The sequence below is a fragment of the Protopterus annectens genome, chromosome 1.part1, assembly GCF_019279795.1.
Source record: "Protopterus annectens isolate FY-2018-M chromosome 1.part1, PAN1.0, whole genome shotgun sequence".
Classification (NCBI taxonomy): domain Eukaryota; kingdom Metazoa; phylum Chordata; order Ceratodontiformes; family Protopteridae; genus Protopterus; species Protopterus annectens.
In genome coordinates this window covers 806,641,278-806,659,893 of record NC_056726.1, presented here as the reverse complement: position 1 = coordinate 806,659,893, position 18,616 = coordinate 806,641,278, and the positions used below count along the sequence as shown (strand labels likewise).

Below are 18,616 nucleotides of genomic sequence, written 5' to 3'. Positions count from 1 at the left end.
TCTCTGTGTCACTGCTGGACAGAGGCACAACAAACTAATGGACACAGTATTTTTTAACATAAGGGGTGGCGTAAGCCACAAAACTTTGGGCTAGGCTTATAAATGCCTTAGGGCAGATAGCCTAGTATAAACCCATGAACCTATGAACCTATTGCTTTAAATCTAATAATGTCCTGGAGATGTCAACTCTTCTAGCTGGAAAAAAATTAAGTCCCAGCTTCAAAAATTTTTCATGAGTCTCATTTAATAAAAAGCTGGACAAACTATACATTTTGGCATCATACCTTTCTAATTCTCCATGGGCAAATTGTATCTAGTTAGTCTCTGTGTTCTCATAGTCCTTGTTCTCTGTGGTTTCACTTCCTTTTTTTTGAAAAACAAAGTTTTGGGTCTAGCTCCCTATTATTCTCATCAAATGATCCCTTCTCTGAAGCAGAATATAATGGAAGTTCATCAAAATACTTATTATTGTGGCGTTCAAGACTGACCCTGGTTTCCTGTGCATTGCTTTTTGAAACCTTGGTGACAACATGACGTTCTTTCTTCCTTGAGGATTCCCTACCCTCTGATTGGTCTGCTCTAGTAGAAACCATCTGTTTCTTAAAGTTATAGCCAGTCTTTTCTACAGGACCCTTAAGCAAATTGTTTTTAAATACAGGGTCAAAAATAGAATAAGCTGCACAATTTTCGTTTTCACTTCATAATCTCGAATTACTGAAATCCCAAATTTCAATAACCCAAGATTATAAAGTCAAACCATTCACAAAACAGAAAAACCACAATCCCGAATCACACATTCATGAACATACATACACCATACACCATTCCACCCACAGCACATAAACAAGACAACCCTATACTACAGATAAGCAGGGGGGCAAGCCCCCTGCACCCCCATGTGGGGGGCTGCACCCCCACACCCCCCTACTTAGATATACCAACTCCGAGGTAGCACATAACATGAAACAAAAAAAACTCACACCATGCCATCCTCCACTCGCTCACAAACAAATACACATCACACATACACAAACACCAACAAATCCAACACTCACACTTACACCTCCCTACCCTTGCCCACACATACAACTTACAAAAACAAACACAAACACTCACCTGCAATTTCAGGCACCATAACATTATACACGACGCACCAGAAATGCATACGCGCAGATTCGAGATATTCGAATTTGCTCTTATTCACTTTCAGCATTCTGGTTTTAGACTTCATGGTCTTGGGTTACTGAATTTCGAGATTTCAGTAATTCGAGATTATGAAGTGTAACCACAATTTTCATAGGCAAAAATATCTCTTTGTAACTTTTTCTTTTTACAAATGGTTATTAGGTTCTTATACCGTTCTAATTGTTCCAAAATAAAACTGTATTCAGTCTAGCCATCTAGTATATTTAAGAACTCAGTGTGAACAAGATGGTCAGTCTTAATAATGTCCTCTTTAATGGTTCTCATTATGGCTAAACTGTTTTTGGCTAAAAGTCTTAAAATATTGATGGCAGCGTTATTGAAAAATTTAGTCAGTGTAGTGAAAAATTGGTCAGATGCTGTGACCCCATTAGGTCATTTAAAAAAAATTAAGCCCCTTAGACACTATCTTCAGCTTAATACAGTGTTCAAAATATTTATTTTCTAAATCCAAGGTGCTATATTTTCTCAACAGTTTACTGCATTCACCACACAATTCTTTATATTAACCAATGTTGTTAGAAGAGCCAGCTGTTCGCCCAAAACTTTGAAAGGGATCATAACTGCTGTTTAACACAGAAGTGACAGCTTTATATTCAGTGTTAGTTCCATCTTGTGAGGAACAAGCAACAGATTTTTTGGTTTATGTAACAGTCACTCAATCTACTTCAGAGCTGGAATACTCACAGTTTCTTACCCAAGACCCAGCTTTGTTGCAGACCAAAACACTAAGAGACTTTTGTATATCTCCCATAGTATCCAATAAAAAACTGCAACAGGCTGGAATCTGTTGTTCCTGGGGTAGAATGTATAGTAACATCCAACAAGGTGTCTCTTGCTGCTTCAGCCATCAGGTAGTGTAGAACCAACAAGAACTACTAAAAACGCCACAAAATCCGAAGTGGTACCAGAACCAGAACAAGGAAAACAAAAGGAACCATGTAGTCAGCCAACTAGCAAGAATACACAATAATAGCATACATAATCTTTATTTACTGCTTTTGTCTTCAGACTTCACTAGAATAAAATCATTCAAAAGAAACTCACCCTTTTAAAAGAACAACCATCCAATAAAATAACTGAACTAATTAACACTAATTGATATGTGACGCCCCTGCCCTGCCCCAGTAATCAAGGAGCCTCAGTCCTCACCACTAACACCAGTGAGGGATGTGCACATTGGGAGGATGACAAGTACACACACAGTAAAGTACAAATTCCCTTAAGAGCACACAGAGATCACAGTCAGTCTGGGGCTGGTTTCTCTCTCTTTCTCTAGATCCCCAATAAAACCCCCCACTGGCACAGCTATAGGGCTGAGATCTTAGCCGAGTGGTCAAGCCAAAACCTCCAGCACCCTCTCTGTCCAACCAATGCTTCGTATCCCTGCCCAAGTAGCTGACACACACACACACACACACACACACACACACACACACACACACACACACACACACACACACACACACACACACACTTTGAGATTTGATTTATATACAAACACACAAACACTCCTGGGGAAGGCTGGCATTGGGTTCAGTACATATGCCTCCTTCTGCCCAGACAGTATGGTAGTACCACCTGCCACCAACCACCATTATCAGCTACTATAAGGCCCTTCCCAAAGGGTGACCAACTCTACTGTGTAATGTTACTGTTATCCAAATGGTAAGTGTGACCAGAACATTTAAGCCTATCTAGGAGTGACCTGTACAGTATCACAAATACATATGCAAGTACTTTAAGAGCTTATATATCTCTACACAAGCCAGCCGCACTTAGAAGGTTTAAATATATTTAATAATAAATAATAAAAGAAAGAAACAGTATTCAATAACTCAGCACAGTGACAACAGAGTTCAGAATCACAGGAAATATTTTAAAACAACACTGCAGGACAGTCTCACATAAATACAGAAAACATCCAGACTAATCTTGCTATAGTCCTATCTATCACTAAGAGAAATACTATGATCTAAGTCTTACTTACAGAGCAAACCAAATATAGATGAGAAGTGCTAAGGAGAGGATGTTGTCAGATCCAAGACAAGATGCAAAATGCACAGACTTTCTCTCTGAGATAGTTCTTAAATTAATAATACACATTACTGCTGGGTTAGCTAGATGACAGCATTCTTGTCACCTCTGCCTTTATTTTCCAGGCCAACAGAAACCTAAAAGTTAGCACGTCGGTGTCAGGAATACTTATTTCTTAGAAGCTGACATTTATCTCTTAGAAGCTTGCCTGAAACTAGAAGTCATAAAACTGTTACACACTTTTGCCTTTGAAACCTAGTAATTATTTCTGTCCTAAGACAATAGAAAGAAACTCTTGCTGTAGACATTCAGTCTTCTAGCTGTGGCAAACACCATTGTAAACTCTTTACTTGTCAACTTATTTTCTTAGAGTTTGTAAGTTAACTCTGTATACTCCAGCTTCTACCATGAAAACATACATTTGCATAGGGATATAGTCCATATACATTTCTGCTCTTTTTCAGCAGGTTGCACTGTGGTTACATTTTTGAAACTCAGCACATAACATACAGTTTAACACATATAACATATAGTTTTCTTACATTTGTAAGAGAAGCCTATAGTTTTCTTACATTTGTAAGACAAGCCTATGGATCATATTGATATTTATAAATGACATAGGATTATTTCCAAAATTCTAGCTAGCTGGCTGGCAGCCTTTACATTTCTCCTCCCACGAGAACTCAAGCTAGTTTTTCAAGTGAACCTTAACAAATGTTGCTTGAGAGGGTTCAGCCTTTCTGGGAATACCTTACCCCATTCCCTGTCTTGAGAGCCTGTTTGCATTGGCATTGCTAACTCCACTGTGGTGCTGCAATGACATATCATATGCTTGCAATCCTAACCTCCACCTTAGTAACTTGGCATTTTGCTGGCTGGCTCGATGTAGCCATGTTAAGGGATTGTGGTCTGTAACTACAGTGAATTTCCTTCCATATAGATAAGGCTGAAGTTCCTGGATGAAGTTTCTGCAGTGCCCACACTATGGCTAGACATTCCTTTTCTACAACTGCATAGCATTCCTCCCTGGGTTGAAGACTATGACTGAGATAAACCACTGAGTGCTCTTCTCCCTCTGAAGAAATCTGGCTAAGTATAGCCCCCACCACATAGTTTGAAGCATCCACCTGCACAACAAATTATTTGCTGTAATCTGGACTAGCTAACGCAGGGGTCCTCCCAAAGCTCCTTTAAGCTTTTGGAATGCCTGTTCACATGCTGGGATCCGCACTACCTTATCTGACCTGTTTTTCCTTGTCAGGTCTGTGAGTGGAGCAGCTATGGTACTGTAATTGGGGACAAACTTTCTGTAGTACCCTGTTGTCCCTAAAAATGCCCTCACCTGCTTTTTGGAAACAGGTGCAAGCCATGCCTGAATGACTTCCACTTTGGCCGGTTTGTGGTCTGATCTTACCACTCCTCAATCTATGTCCCAGGTGGAAGACCTCTGCCATATCCACCTGACATTTGCTGGGCTTAATGGTCAACCCTGCCCTCTGTAGTCTGCCAGCACCTCCCTGACATGCTGAATGTGCTCTTGTCAGTAATGGCTGTAGATGGCGATATCATCTAGGTAAGCAAGGGCAAAATCTCCTGCTAGGATAGGATCTACCAGCCTCTGGAATGTCACTGGAGCATTTTTCATCCCAAAGGGCATCTTTATGAACTCATACAAGCCAAAAGGAGTCACAAAGGCTGACCTCTGTCTAGCACTGGGAGTCAAGGGCACCAGTACCCCCTTGGTAAGATCAATGGTGGTAAAATACTTAGCCCCACCCAGCTGCTCTAGGGCTTCATCTGTCCTAGGCATGGTGTAAGCATCTGACTGTGTGACTATTTAATTTCCTGTAATCCACACAGAACCTGGTGCTGCCATCCTTATTTGGTACCAGTACCACTGGGGAGGCCCAGGGACTGCTGGACTTCTGAAACACCCCTAGTTCCAACATTTCCTGTATCTCCTCCCTCAGAGTCTGTTTGACTCTCTCAGGCACCCTATAAGGGGCCTGCCTAATAGGCCTTTGGGGTCCTGTATCCACATGGTTCTGCACCAGGTGGATGCACCCTGGTTTCCCAGGTGAACATGTCCCCAAACTCCTACAACACTGCTCGGATTTCTCGAACCTGGGTAGAGGATAGCTGCTGGGACATTGCTACCCTTTCCACTGAGATATCAGTACAAGCCTCACTGAGGAGATTAGTCACCAGATCTCCCTCAGACTCCTCCTGCAATCCACTGCAAATACTCAGCACAAGGGCCTTCCTATCATGGTAAAGTTTCATCATGTTAACATGGTACAATTTGTGCTCCTGCCTCCTGCCTAGCAGTTCTACCATGTAGTTAACATCACTGACCTTCCTTACCACATTGTAGGGTCCCTCCCAAGCTGTTTGCAGCTTGTATCTATCAGGAATGAGAACCATTACCTGCTGTCCTACAGCATACTCTTTAGCTTGAGCATTTCTGTTATACCAGACCTTTTTCTGTTGTTGGGCTTCTGCCAGGTTCTATTGGGCCAAGCCCATGAGTTCCCTGAGCCTTGTCCTGATATTTAGGACACATGCCACAACAGACTCCTTGTGGGATTCATACTCACCCGCCACTCATCTCAAATTAAATCTAGAGGTCCCCTTACCCTATGCCCATACAACAACTCAAAGGGTGAGAAACCTGTGGATCCCTGGAGAACCTCTCTGTAAGCAAACAACAGATGAGGCAAATATTTGTCCCACTCCCTCTTAAACTGGTCTGCAAATGCACATAGCATTGTCTTGAATGTAGAGTTTAACCTCTCAACAAGATCATTAGTCTGGGATTGGTAGGGGGTGGTCTTTATGTGCTTCACCCCACCATACTTCCACAGACAAGTCAGCAGGTCTGACATGAAACTGGCACCTCTGTCAGTCAGTATTTCTTTTGGGAAACCTACCCTGCTGAAAATCTCTAACAAAGCATTTGCCACCTTTTTTTGCCTCAATGGAGGACAGAGCCACTGCCTCAGGGTATCTGGTAGCATAATCTACTACTACTAGGATATACTTTTTCCCTGTGGAACTTGGGGTACTCAGAGGGCCCACAGTATCCATAGCCATCCTCTAAAATGGCTCCTCAATCACAGGCAAAGACATCAAAGGAGCTTTCACCTTGCCTACCTTTTGCCACTGGTCACAGATCCTGAAAGTACCCTGCTACATCTCTGGAACTCCCAGGCCAATAAATGTTCTGCATAATATGTCTCTTTGTATGTTTTATGCCCATATGACCTGCAAAGGGAATATCATGGGCTATGGCTAGAAGTGCCAGAAGGTAGGCCCTGGGCACTACCAACTGCTATATTCTCTTACACTCTAGCCCTCCCTCAGGGGTCCAGTCTCTGTACAGTAATCCTTTGTCCCAGTATACAGATTTCCCCAACCCTTGAGAATCAGGCGCCTCCCTAGCTACCTGCCTCAGGGTTTGTATGTAGGATCTGAGAGCTGAGGCTGTCTCAACTCTCTCTTTGTAACCCTACCCAGCTCCCCTTCCACAGGAAGTCTAGTATCCTCTGACAGCGGTTCCTCTCTGTCAGCCTGGGTACTACTGTTCACCTCTGCCCTTGCAGTCACTCTGTTCAAGGGAACATCATTACCAACAAGCAGCTGTGGCTCATCTCCAGTCTCACTGCTACAGGGGAGCTCCCTCCCTGAAGTAAACACCTCACCAGTCCTGGCTGCAAGTGTGCGGTCTGTCTGGGTCTCCCCCAGGCTACCAAACCCACATGCTTGTCTCCAAGCCTGACTGTGTATAACTGCATGAACACACAGTACTGCATTATCAAAATCATTCACTATCAGGACATCTGCAGGATGGTAGTTTGGTACTCTTTTTGTCTCAAGACAACCTACTGTTGGCATTTTGTCATTCCCACTTACTGGGTCTCCCACCTTTTGTTCCCTACCTTGTCTCCGTGGACATCTATATGTTACATGCCCCTACTGCTTGCATTTAAAACATTTAATCCTAGGTCCTGTATGTGCACCTGGACTAGTGGCTTCCCCTGCTACTGGCAGATTCTATTGGGGCAGTCTGGGCTGCCCACCATGGGTTCCCTTAGACCCATGAGCAGCACTGGGTGTCCATTTCCTGTGCAGTGATGCCCTGCTTGCTAGGTATAGGTCTCCCTACTTCCCCAGCTCATCTACAGTAAGACATTGTCATATCTTCAGCAAAGTGCTAAGGGCTTGTTCCCTCGCCAAAAGGTCTGCCAGCTCTTCAAAAGTGTCGACCTGACATCTACTCACCCATCTATGAAAATAAGTGCTTAGTTCAGCAACATATTCACACACACTTTCATCTGCCTTGCATCTATGCTCATGTAACTTTTTCCTATAAGCATCCAGCCATAGCAGTTTCTCATTCTCCTCAGCCTGCAGGCATCTCAGTCCCTCTGCTGCTTCTATTTCCAAATGCTTGGTCTCCAACTCAAGTCTCTAACTCCAGATGGATTTTTAAGTCCTCTGTGAAAAGGTTGAGCTGTCCATTCATGAGAGTTGTACATCTCCATGGCTAGTCTGATCATCCTCATGGTTGCTATTCTCTGCTGCAGCTGTGACTAAAGCTGCTATCACGTCTGCCTTAGTCAGGTTGGCATACATCAGTCCTTTAGCCTGGCACATCTCAGCCAAATGGCTCTTTGTCAGCTTGCCATACTTTTCTGTGATATGCTTACCTGCGCTCCCTGACTAACTAAGCTAACAAAAGAAATAAAACAATTGTGATAATAACTCTGAATGTTCACTGCATGTCTAATTAAGACAACAACCACACCTTTAGTGACCACTGTACACAGGCTGCAGGAATTCAATATCCACACCACTACAAGCCAAATAATATGTAATGTGGCTATCGCGCCACTATCAACCAATTAATATTTGATGTGGATATCCCACCACTGCCAAACAATTAATATGTGACACCCCTACCCTTGCCCAGTAATCAAGGAGCCTCAATCCTCGCCACTAACACCAGTGAGGGACGTGCACATTGGGAGGATGACAAGTGCATATACAGTAAAGTACAATTTCCCTTAAGAGCACACAGAGATCACAGTCAGTCTGGGCTGATTTCTCTCTCTTTCTTCAGATCCCTAATAAGACTCCCCACTGGCACCACTATAGGATTGAGATCTCAGCCGAGTGGTCAAGCCAAAACCTCCAGCACCCTCTCTGTCTAACCAGTGCTTCATGTCCCTGCCCAAGTAGATCACACACACACACACACACACACACACACACACACACACACACACACTTTGAGATTTGATTTATATACAAACACACAAGGCTGGCACGGGTTCACTAGCTATGCCTCCTTCTGCCTAGACTATACGGTAGTACCACCTGCCACCAACCACCCTTATCAGCTACTATATAGATAATAGATGAGAAGTGCTGAAGAGAGGATGTTGTCAGATCCAAGACAAAAACAAAACGGACAGACTTTCTCTCTGAAATAGTTCCTAAATTAATAATACACATTTCTCTTGGGTTAGCTAGATGACATCATTCTTGTCACCTCTGCTTTTAGTTTCCAGGCCAACAGAAATCTAAAAGTTAGCACCTCAGTGTCAGGAGTACTTATTTCTTAGAAGGTGACACTTATCTTTTAGAGGCTTGACTGAAACTGGAAGTCATGAAACTGTTACACACTTTTGCCTTTGAAACCTAGTAATTATTTCTGTCCTTAGTTAATAGAAAGAAACTATCATTGATAGGATAATGCCCAAGGATAAGGACAAATCAGGATGGCATAATATTTTGGATAAAAAAAAGAGAAAAAGTGGATTATTTTTGTTGGGTGCCCTTTTTTCACTGGGGTTTAATAACCATCTGAAAGTCACCAGTGGGAAATGGTTACTGACTACTATTTAAACTGGGGGTGGGGTTATTTAGGCATGATGTACTGAAGAAGCTTGTTAGCTGAAATCTGTCTGTTTGTTGGTCAAATTATTTTGGAATAAAAGATTAATGAATGCTGACTTCATTGTGCTGGACTTTGTGCTTTTTTCTTAACTAAGATATTTGGCTGTGCACCAGCTCCGTTACTGGCATGTTGTGGAATTCAACATCTATATAGTATCATAATTCTCAAGTGTACCTCATTACAAGGAATGTACCTCATTTGGGGTCTTAGAAAGTTCATGTTCCTCGAAGTTCCACATTGAAAGGGTCTATAACACATTCAGTGTTAGGAATTTTTTAACTGAAATCCATGGTAAATAGAAATGAATCATATTAATTCATTAAAAGATTTTCTTTATAAGTAAAAAAAGAAGTTATATACCTACCATAATGTTCCATGTGAGTTGTCCATCTCTCCTTCATTCTTACTGATGGGTTCAAAACCGATCCTCAGTTCTGACTCTGCCATTTACTAAAGCTCAAGGTCTTCAGCTAGCTTGCGGCTCACTCCCTATCCCGTGATGCTGTAGGGCATTTCCCGGATCTTGTTTGCTGATAGAAAAATACTAGTATGTAATCACATACACCTGCATAGAGATAAACATGACTTATTGTAAGGTGATAAGCTAAGAGAAAAAGGGTCAAAGACCATGAAGTGCCAATTTGTGACCTCTCGTTCCTCCAGAAGCCGAGGAAGAGGGTAGGGTGGTGGGACATAAGAATGAAGGAGAGATGGACAACTCACATGGAACATTATGGTAGGTACATAACTTCTTTATGTGAAGTTGTCCTATCTCTCCTTTATTCTTACTGATAGGACAGTATCCCTAGCACAATCTTTCTTGGGTGACTCACGGGAGTATATTCTCCAGCACAGTGGACACAAAAAAGGCCCTGTCCTTAGAGACCAAATCTACTTTGTAATGAGTGATAAAGATATGAGGTCTTGCCCAGGTAGATGCTGCACAGATGGTATATATTGGTAGTTTAGCACTAAATACAGAGGAGGTAGAAACAGCTTTGGTAGCTCTTGTTTGGTAGCTGTTTATTTACTGAGTTATAAGTGAATGAAATGCAATCTGATAGCCACTTTGATAGAGTAGTTTTTGCTACTGGCAAGCCTTTTTTGCAATCTGAAAAGGATATAAACAGTTGGTCAATTTTCCTAAATTCTTTTATCCTGTGTAGATAGAAATGCAACTGTCTGTACACATCAAGTTGGTGAAGCATATATTCTGCCTTATTGCCATACTTGGGAAAGAAAACTGTCAATTCTATAGACTGGTTCAAATTAGAATCTGAACATACTTTTGGTAGAAAAGTTGGGTTTGTTCGGAGTGACACCCTGTCATTGTGGAACAACAAATATGGTGGTTTTATAGATAAGGCTTGTAACTCCCAAACTATTCTGGCCAATGTAATTGCCACCAGGAAAATGGTCTTCCATGTTAAAGAACTTTATATTGCATGAATCTGACAGCTCAAAAGGAGGAAGGATTAATCTCGACAGTACCAGATTCAGGTTCCATGGTGAAAGTTGAGGCCTGATAGGCAGTCTTAAAAGATTAATGCCTCTCAGAAAGGGCTTAGATAGCCTATGGGACATAATATTTGGCCCTTCATTCCCAAAATGAAAATTTGAGATTGCTGCTAGTTGTACTCGAATAGTCACTTCAGCTGCCCCTTCATTAAACAGTTTCATTAAAAACTCTAGGATGGCAGATATAGGTGCTGAGTAAGGATCAATGTGATTCTGTAGAGCCCAGATTGAAAACTGTTTCCATTTGCTAAGGTTAATCTGCTGGTAGATGACTTGTGAGAAGAAATCAGGATGTGTTGTGCTGCGGATGAAAGGTTTTGTAGCCTGGCTATGTTTGGAATTGGAGCAGCCAAGCTGTCAGTTAGAGGGTATGAAGGGATGGATGAAGAGTTCCCGATGAATGGAAAAGGAGATCTGGAACTGGTTCCAGAATCCAAGTCTCTTCCTGAAGATGATGCAGTAGGAAGGGAAACCAAATTTGATGAGGCCAGTAAGGGGCTATTAGAATTAAGGTCCTTCCCAAAGCACTAGCTTTCTGAAGAACTTTGGGTATCAATGGGAAAGGAGAGAAGGTGTAGAGGAGACCCAGGGGCCAATTGTGTACAAGTGCATCACTTGAGGATTCTCCTGGAGTGGGGATTAGGGCAAAATAGTTGATGCATTTTATGTTCACGCATGCGGCAAAGAGGTCTGGTGCAACATCGGAAGTTGCTGCATGGACCATTGGGTGAATGGGAGCCACTGTAAGATTCTCATATGCATTCATGCTAGGGGGATCATAGTGATTGCTGCAGCCATAGTACCTAATACCTTGAGAATTATCCTCACCTGGACCTTTGTTTTTGAGAGGAGGTCTTGAACCTGTGGTTATAAGGGTTTGTATCCTATCTGGTGGAAGTTTTACCATTATTGAAACCGTGTCCAACTCTGCACCTATAAAGAGGATATGTTGAGATGGCAATAAGGCAGATTTTTCATAGTTTATTGAAATTCCCAGCTGAGTACAGGCATTCAAAGTGAAAGTAGAAACTTGGTGGTGATGGTTAGGAGCCATCCTGAAAGCCTCAGGTGAGCCGTAACCACTGCCATGCATTTGGTGAACACTCTGGAGGCTGTAGTGAGACCAAAGGGCAGAGCTTGGAATTGACTCCCAGCTGAAAGCGCAGGTAACTCCTGGCCTGTCCATTTTTATGTGGTAGTATACATCATGGAGATCTATGGAGCACATACAATTGTCTTTTCCCAAAAAAGGAGTATAAACTGCAGTGTGACCATCTGGAACCTTGTCTTTTTTACAGATTTGTTTAACCTGCTGAGATCCAGTATGGGTCTCCAGTCCCATCTTCTTTGGTACTAAAAAGATCCTTGAGTAAGTTCCGGATCTTATCTGATCTGCAGGGATCGGTTGGATGACTCTTTTTTCTAGCAACTTTTGAATTTCTACAGTTGCTTGGTTCCTGTGATTGGGTAGAATGTCTGGAATCCTTTTCATTAGTGGGGGTGGGAAGGAAAAGGGTATAGAGTAACCTCTGGATATGATCCTTTGTACACACTTGTCTTTTGTTATTTTTAGCCAGGCGTCTGGGTACAAAGATAAGCGACCCCTGACTGCCTCCAGAGGGGAATAGACGGGCCTTCTTTCAGGAGTGCTGAAAAGGCTTACTGAAGAAAGATTCTCGGTCGCCCTGATTTTGCAGACCCCCTCTGCCATGTGGTTGGCATCTTCCATTATTCCCTCCCCCTCTGCCACTGGTAGAGGGTTAACCACATGTGTCTTGAAAGGCTCTCTGGGATTTTCGAAACCACATTTTTCCTCCCCTCTGGCCCTTCGGATAGGGTCTAGAAGGAGTGGAAAAATGGATTCCTACAGCAGAGTTTTTCCTTCTTGTTCACACCTGATCAGTGTTTCTTTGACTTTAGGCCCAAAAAGTGACAAACCATTGAAGGCGGTGTTAATGAAGGATGACTTTGAAGGGTTCCATAAATGAACACAAGTACATCCAGGAATGTCTACTAAGGGCAATTCCTGAACCTGCTGACCTACTCGCTCCATCGGCTGCATAGGAAATAAGCCTCATGGCTGAGTTAAATACAGAACTGAGGGTGGAAAGCTGGGAAGTTATTTTATCTGACACTCTCACAGCTACAGTACCCTGTAGAGTGTCTCCAAGCTCTTTTAGGAGATCTCTCTGTAACCTGGTGAAGTGAGTAAGGTAATTCAGGGACCGTAGTGTAAAGGTCACTGAAGAGAACATGTGCTTACCGTATCTGTCCATCGTATGCAACTCTATGTTCGGGGGATGGAAAAAATGTGGATGTTTTGTTTCAGATAACTCATTCTTGGTGGCTGCTGTCACCACCATAGCATCTACGGGAACACCTTTGGTTAAAAATATTTTGTCTTCTGGGGATGTTATAAATTTGTTTGGTCTCCTAGGGACAGGTTCCACTGTGTCTGGAGACTCCGACGCCTTTCAAGAAACTAGTTCCATTAGCTCATCAAAAGGTGGAGACATCCAAGAGGCAAAAGGTCGAGACCTAAAAGCTTTCAGGTAAATAGACTCCTTGTCAGAAGGGGTAATGGACTTCTAGCCACCTCTCTAAAGACTTCTAAGATGTCTGCAAAGGAGACATCTTCAGGGGCAAATGTGGGGACCTTTCCGATTCATCGAGGTCCATGTCTGATGTGATTGACTCCTCTTATATTGTCTCTTTCAGGGTGCCTCTTTGGATGGGGCTTCCGGAGAGGTTCCCGAGGAGAGTGGTTCACCCTCTGGGGCTTGCTGAGGCTACGGGTCTCTGCGCTGTGGGATGGGTTGTGCAGAAACAGATACCGGAGCCTTAGGGAAGGAATAGTTGGATCCAATAGAGAGGATGCCCGTGGGGACAAGGCTCTCCTCATAGCCACAAAAGCCCCACTCCCGTGACCCGAGGAAATCTCTGGCTCTGAGGAGCCAGCAAATACCCCCGGAACCACAGAAGAAGGCTCCGAGACCAAGGTAGGAGCCAAACTCACCCATGTCCAGGCCCCGAGAGGCAAGGTCGGAACCTATAAAAATTCAGTCAGACTGTCCCCCCCGGATCCGACTGGAGAGTGTTGGCTCCTAGACTCCTCAGATGGCATCGAGGTAGTCAGAGCAGTCGAAGCCGAAGATGCCAATGTAGGTCTCACCTCCGACAGATCTTTCTCTATTTGCACCATGCATTCCAGCTCCGAGACCACAATTTGGGTCAGAGGAGGAAATTAAGTTGAAGGAATTGGTCTGGTCAGCTCCGATTGGCTCAGTTCGACAGAATTTTAGCCAGTGCTCTCAATAGTTTCTGCACCAGATGATCCATATCATAGTCCGATAGACTCCTGGAAGAACTAGAGGATGGAGCTGGAGATGCCACAGACTGGAGAATTGGTGACTAAGCACAGGAGAAACCGGCTCCAAGACTGGTGAGCGGCTTCTGACTTGTAACATCATCGGTTCCGATACACATTTAGCCGAGGTGGAAGATCTGACAAGTTCAGCAGGCTCCAATACTTTTGAAACTTTTTTGGATGGCTCTGAACCATCAGAAGATGCAGGTGATGGTCTTTTCGAGCCTTTGCCTGATTTCTGTGAAGGAGACATTGATTCTTTTGAAGGGCTTTGACCCTGTTCCAGAGCTTCAGAAAAAGAAGACTTGAGAAGCCCCTTAAGAATTAACTTATTCTTTCGTTCATGAAGCCTCTTGAACTGAAAGAATGACATATTGAGCAAGATTCTTGTAAATGCAGGACACCCAAACAATAGACACACTCAATGTGACTGTCCGTAATGGACATCTTCTGTGAGCACTTGGAGCACCTTTTAAACCCCAAAACTCTGGATTCTTTATGCTGCTTTGACATTTTTTTTTTTAATTAGCCAAGTCTAAAACCAAAAACAAACACACACACATAAGCCTAAACTGCAGGCTGATAATGTAGAACCTTATTAACTATCTAAAGAAAGTATATATATATTTTTTAGTTTTAATACTAAACTACAAACAGGCACACTGTAGTCAATAAAGGGATAGGGAACTTGAGAACTTCAGACCTAACAGTCTTGGCCAAAAGGTAACAACTAACAGTATTTCACTACAGAAAATAAACATTTAAGACGCTTAGAGGAAGGAAACTACCATAACTATTAAAACTATACAAAATATGCGAATAACAATTCAGCTAAAATTGAAGAAAAAAAAAAGTTTCACTTAGCCAGAGCTAGAATCAGATGCTTGAACCGTTTCAGCGGCAAATGAGATTTGGGGAATGCCCTACAGCATCATGGGATAAGGAGTGAGCTATGAGCTAGATGAAGACCTCGTGTTTTAGTAAAGGGCAGAGTCAGAACCAAGGATCGGTTCCGAACCCATCAGTAAGAATGAAGGATGGAGAGGACAACTTCACATCCAGCATATTTAGGCTTTGTATTAGAACATTACCCCACCACGATTTTCGTGCAGGAATGGGCGAGGCCTACATGATTGACAGGGCTGAGTGACAAGCCATGAAGATTATACAGTGTCACAGTGAATATTTGTAGCACAGGCTTCATGTTTTTTTATGTTATCTTTAATTACAGTTACCACAGCTTTTAGTATACAATATGTAAAACAGAGATTAAATAAAGTTATCCTTATTTTCTACATGTGTAAGCGCACCGTCAAAACCACCACATGTTCTGGGTGTCTGACTTGCTTTGTCACTTTGTACTTAGTCTTAACCACATTACTGTTGTAGGGTATGAATTGGGTCAGAAGGGCAGTATGTACGCAGTACCCACAAGTTCCCGTTTTGCACTCCGGACTCATAATCCGTGGACCCCCCCCACCTTTCTTTGGTATAATGTTGTGCAGTAAATGCTTTTGCAGGGGGCAAGCCCCCCTGCACCCCCCCCCCCCCACAGCTTTCTTTAAACTTTTTTTCTGGAGATAAAGCAACAAGCAATATTCTGAGGCAGTGGGACAATAAATACATACAATAAATGGAATAAAAAAGACATCCCAGAAAGGTCCCCCGCACCTTTACAGAATAGGAATTTTAAGTCTGTGTAATAGATTCACACCCCTCTTCTTTAAAGAATTGTAATTCTCAGCATAATAGTGTAATACTTTTGTATAAATGCAGCATATTCTGTGTTCGTTTGAATATGTAAATCTGTTTGGACTGGTACAGCATTTGTAAGAACACGTTCTGCCAAATAATTTAGTCTAAGATGTAATTTATCGAAGCTTTTGATCACTGCACATTGGAAATCCTGGTACCAGCAAATAAGGGAGAAAAGGCTTTGTAGTGAAATAATTACAACATTTAGCATACTCATCTTGATCTTTTTGAGGATGGGTTTCCCATGTTTATTCAAAGCACTTTTCAAAATAAACGTCATGAGCAAAGTGCTGGGCGGTCCTTGCTTCTGCGTATCTGGTGGGGAAATGTTCTAATACAAACTCCATATTAAGCATCCCTTACCCTCCTAGCTGAAGTTGTTAGTAAGCCATCGGTATGTACATTTTGCCAATTTGTTCCACATTATGAGTGGTAGTAGTATTCCTCATTTTGGAGCTGGAAGGTTGAGAGCTATATATAGTATTAAAAAGAAATATGTTAAGAATGTCTTATTCGAGGTTGGGGGGGGGGGTAACTTTATACCGCCTGGTGGATAGCCCTGCCTCGGTAGTTCTTCCACTGCACAATTTAAATAATGAGGTGGAACAAATCCTGTTAAAAGATGAATAAGAAACCTCCAACATAATAAGTGCCCTTATTATTACCAAAAAGGTAGTGACTTATGGAGAGGAGTTACACCAACAAACTAATATCAGAAACTTCAACATGCATCTACTTCTCTCCTACAAGAGATAAAACACAACACTTTCCGTCTCATGATGCATTGACGTATGCAAATGAGGAAGGTGGAGCGTTTTGCTTCAGGTTTCCCGCGAAAGTGTTTACGGAAGGTGAAAACTGAAAAAGCTTGGAGGATACTTTTTGGAGGCGTTATTACCAGTATATACTGGTGTATTATAGTCTTTGAGCTTTAGAGATACTTTGAAATCTGTGAGTGTTAGCGGTTTGTCACACAGGTCGGGCATTAAGTAACGGCAACTGTTTTCCCCAAAGGTATAGTAGATTGATATAGCATATTTTTGAGTAATTAAATATATTTGGTATCGTATTGTTGATCGTAGTAACAGCAACAGCTGTGGTAATGGTGTTGAAAGCAACCAGGACTGCTGACACGATCACAAAAACTACTAAACATGCCTTACTGTAATGCTGTTACAAATAATTGTTATCTGCGCAAGCTTCATCAAGGCGGAGTTAGTATAGTGGCGCGAGAATTCAGAGTTTAGCCGCAAATAATATGTGCATATATATATATATATATTTTGTTTTCACATTTCTAAACTATTATAGGTATGGGTACAGTGATATAAATCGTTTCGTCTTGCTGTCTGCCTTTTAGAAAATAATAAGCAGTTGTTATGTTAAAATTATAGTTTTAAGAATGGATTTTGCTATCCAGCTTCTGTTGTTCACTGTAATTGTCTGACAGCATGGCACTGCACGCACGCGGACTTAAATCTGACAATATCTTATAGATTTCGTTTTAATTATTTACCTGTCTTATAGCGTCACACGAGTTTCCTTTTTTCACTGTAGTTCTTTAGGTTGTGCTCGATTTCTTTCAATTTGTTTAGCATATAATAAACCTGCACACTTATCACTGACAACATCAAGGAGCTGTCACTGTAGGACTACCAGCACAGCTAGTTCTGAGGCTTTTGCTTTACAGTATTCCTGTCCAGCTGCAACTTTTCTTTCCAGACTTTTAATGTTTTATGATGACCGGTACCGCCTCATGAGTCCAACCAGCTACTACCTACCATAGAGGGGATGCTGGTGGTGGCCTTATGGGTGGGTGGGTGGGGGGTAGCTGTAGAGGTAGGAGAGAGAGAAGGAGCGGAAAAACAAAATCCCTTTGCCGAGGTGGTCTAATGTTATTAGTATGTAATTCAGTCATCATGCTCAATTTTATACCACGTTGGCAGAAAGGGGCTAAGCAGTGATGCTTACTGATAGAACGAGGAGTCTTTTGTATGTTAATGTCCTATCTTATAGGTTCATACTAGGCTATCTACCCTAGGGCATTTATAAGCCTAGCCAGAATGTGTTTGGCTTTCGCCACCCATTTTAAATTTATTTTGCTATGCCCTTTTTTGAGGTTAGTATATTGTGCCTCTGTCTAACAGTGACACAGAAGTGATACCCGGGGTAAACCAAGATCTCCCATCCACTCATCAAGATTCCTCTTGAAGAGAGTCAATGAGGGACTCTGCCTAACCTGGACTGGGATTTTATTCCAGAGTGAAGGGAGCCTCTGGGTTATGAATCTGTCCCTCCAGCATGTCCTATTTATTTCAGTGCTGAGGTTCAAGTCTCTCGAGCGCGTAGCTTGATGGGATTTGGCTTTTCTGAGGTGCAGCATGTCCATTAATTCCGGGTTGGACATGGCTTTATACGTCAGGCACAGATCGCCTCTGAACAGGCGGTATGCCACTGAGTATAGCTGGAGTTTCTTTAACCGGGCAGCATATGGCATCTGTTTGAGCCCTTTGATCCTCTTGGTGAGGTACTTTTGGGGTCTTTCCAGTTGCTGCAGGTGTCTGGTAAGGTACATCCCAAAAGGGGCATTGTACTCAATTATGGGCCTGATGAGGGATGAGTAAAGAGGCACGATGACCTCCCCTGATCTAGATGTGAATCCCTTCATGATTAGGTGGGCTATATGAAATGTTTTTCTAACCACTTTGGCCACGTGGTTGTCAAATGAGAGATTGCTATCAACTTGGGTCCCCAGGTCCCTAATTACTTCTTCT

General features: G+C 42.5%; 1 protein-coding gene across 1 annotated transcript in view; it reads left to right on the top strand.

Annotated features, from left to right (window-relative positions):
- Positions 1 to 16,621: 16,621 nt before the first annotated feature.
- The window catches only part of LIG1 (DNA ligase 1), a gene marked incomplete in the record, with an annotated part of 1,422,011 nt that continues 1,420,016 nt past the window's right edge, over positions 16,622 to 18,616 (top strand). Inside the window, 1 exon segment of the mRNA XM_044078332.1 lies at positions 16,622 to 16,856.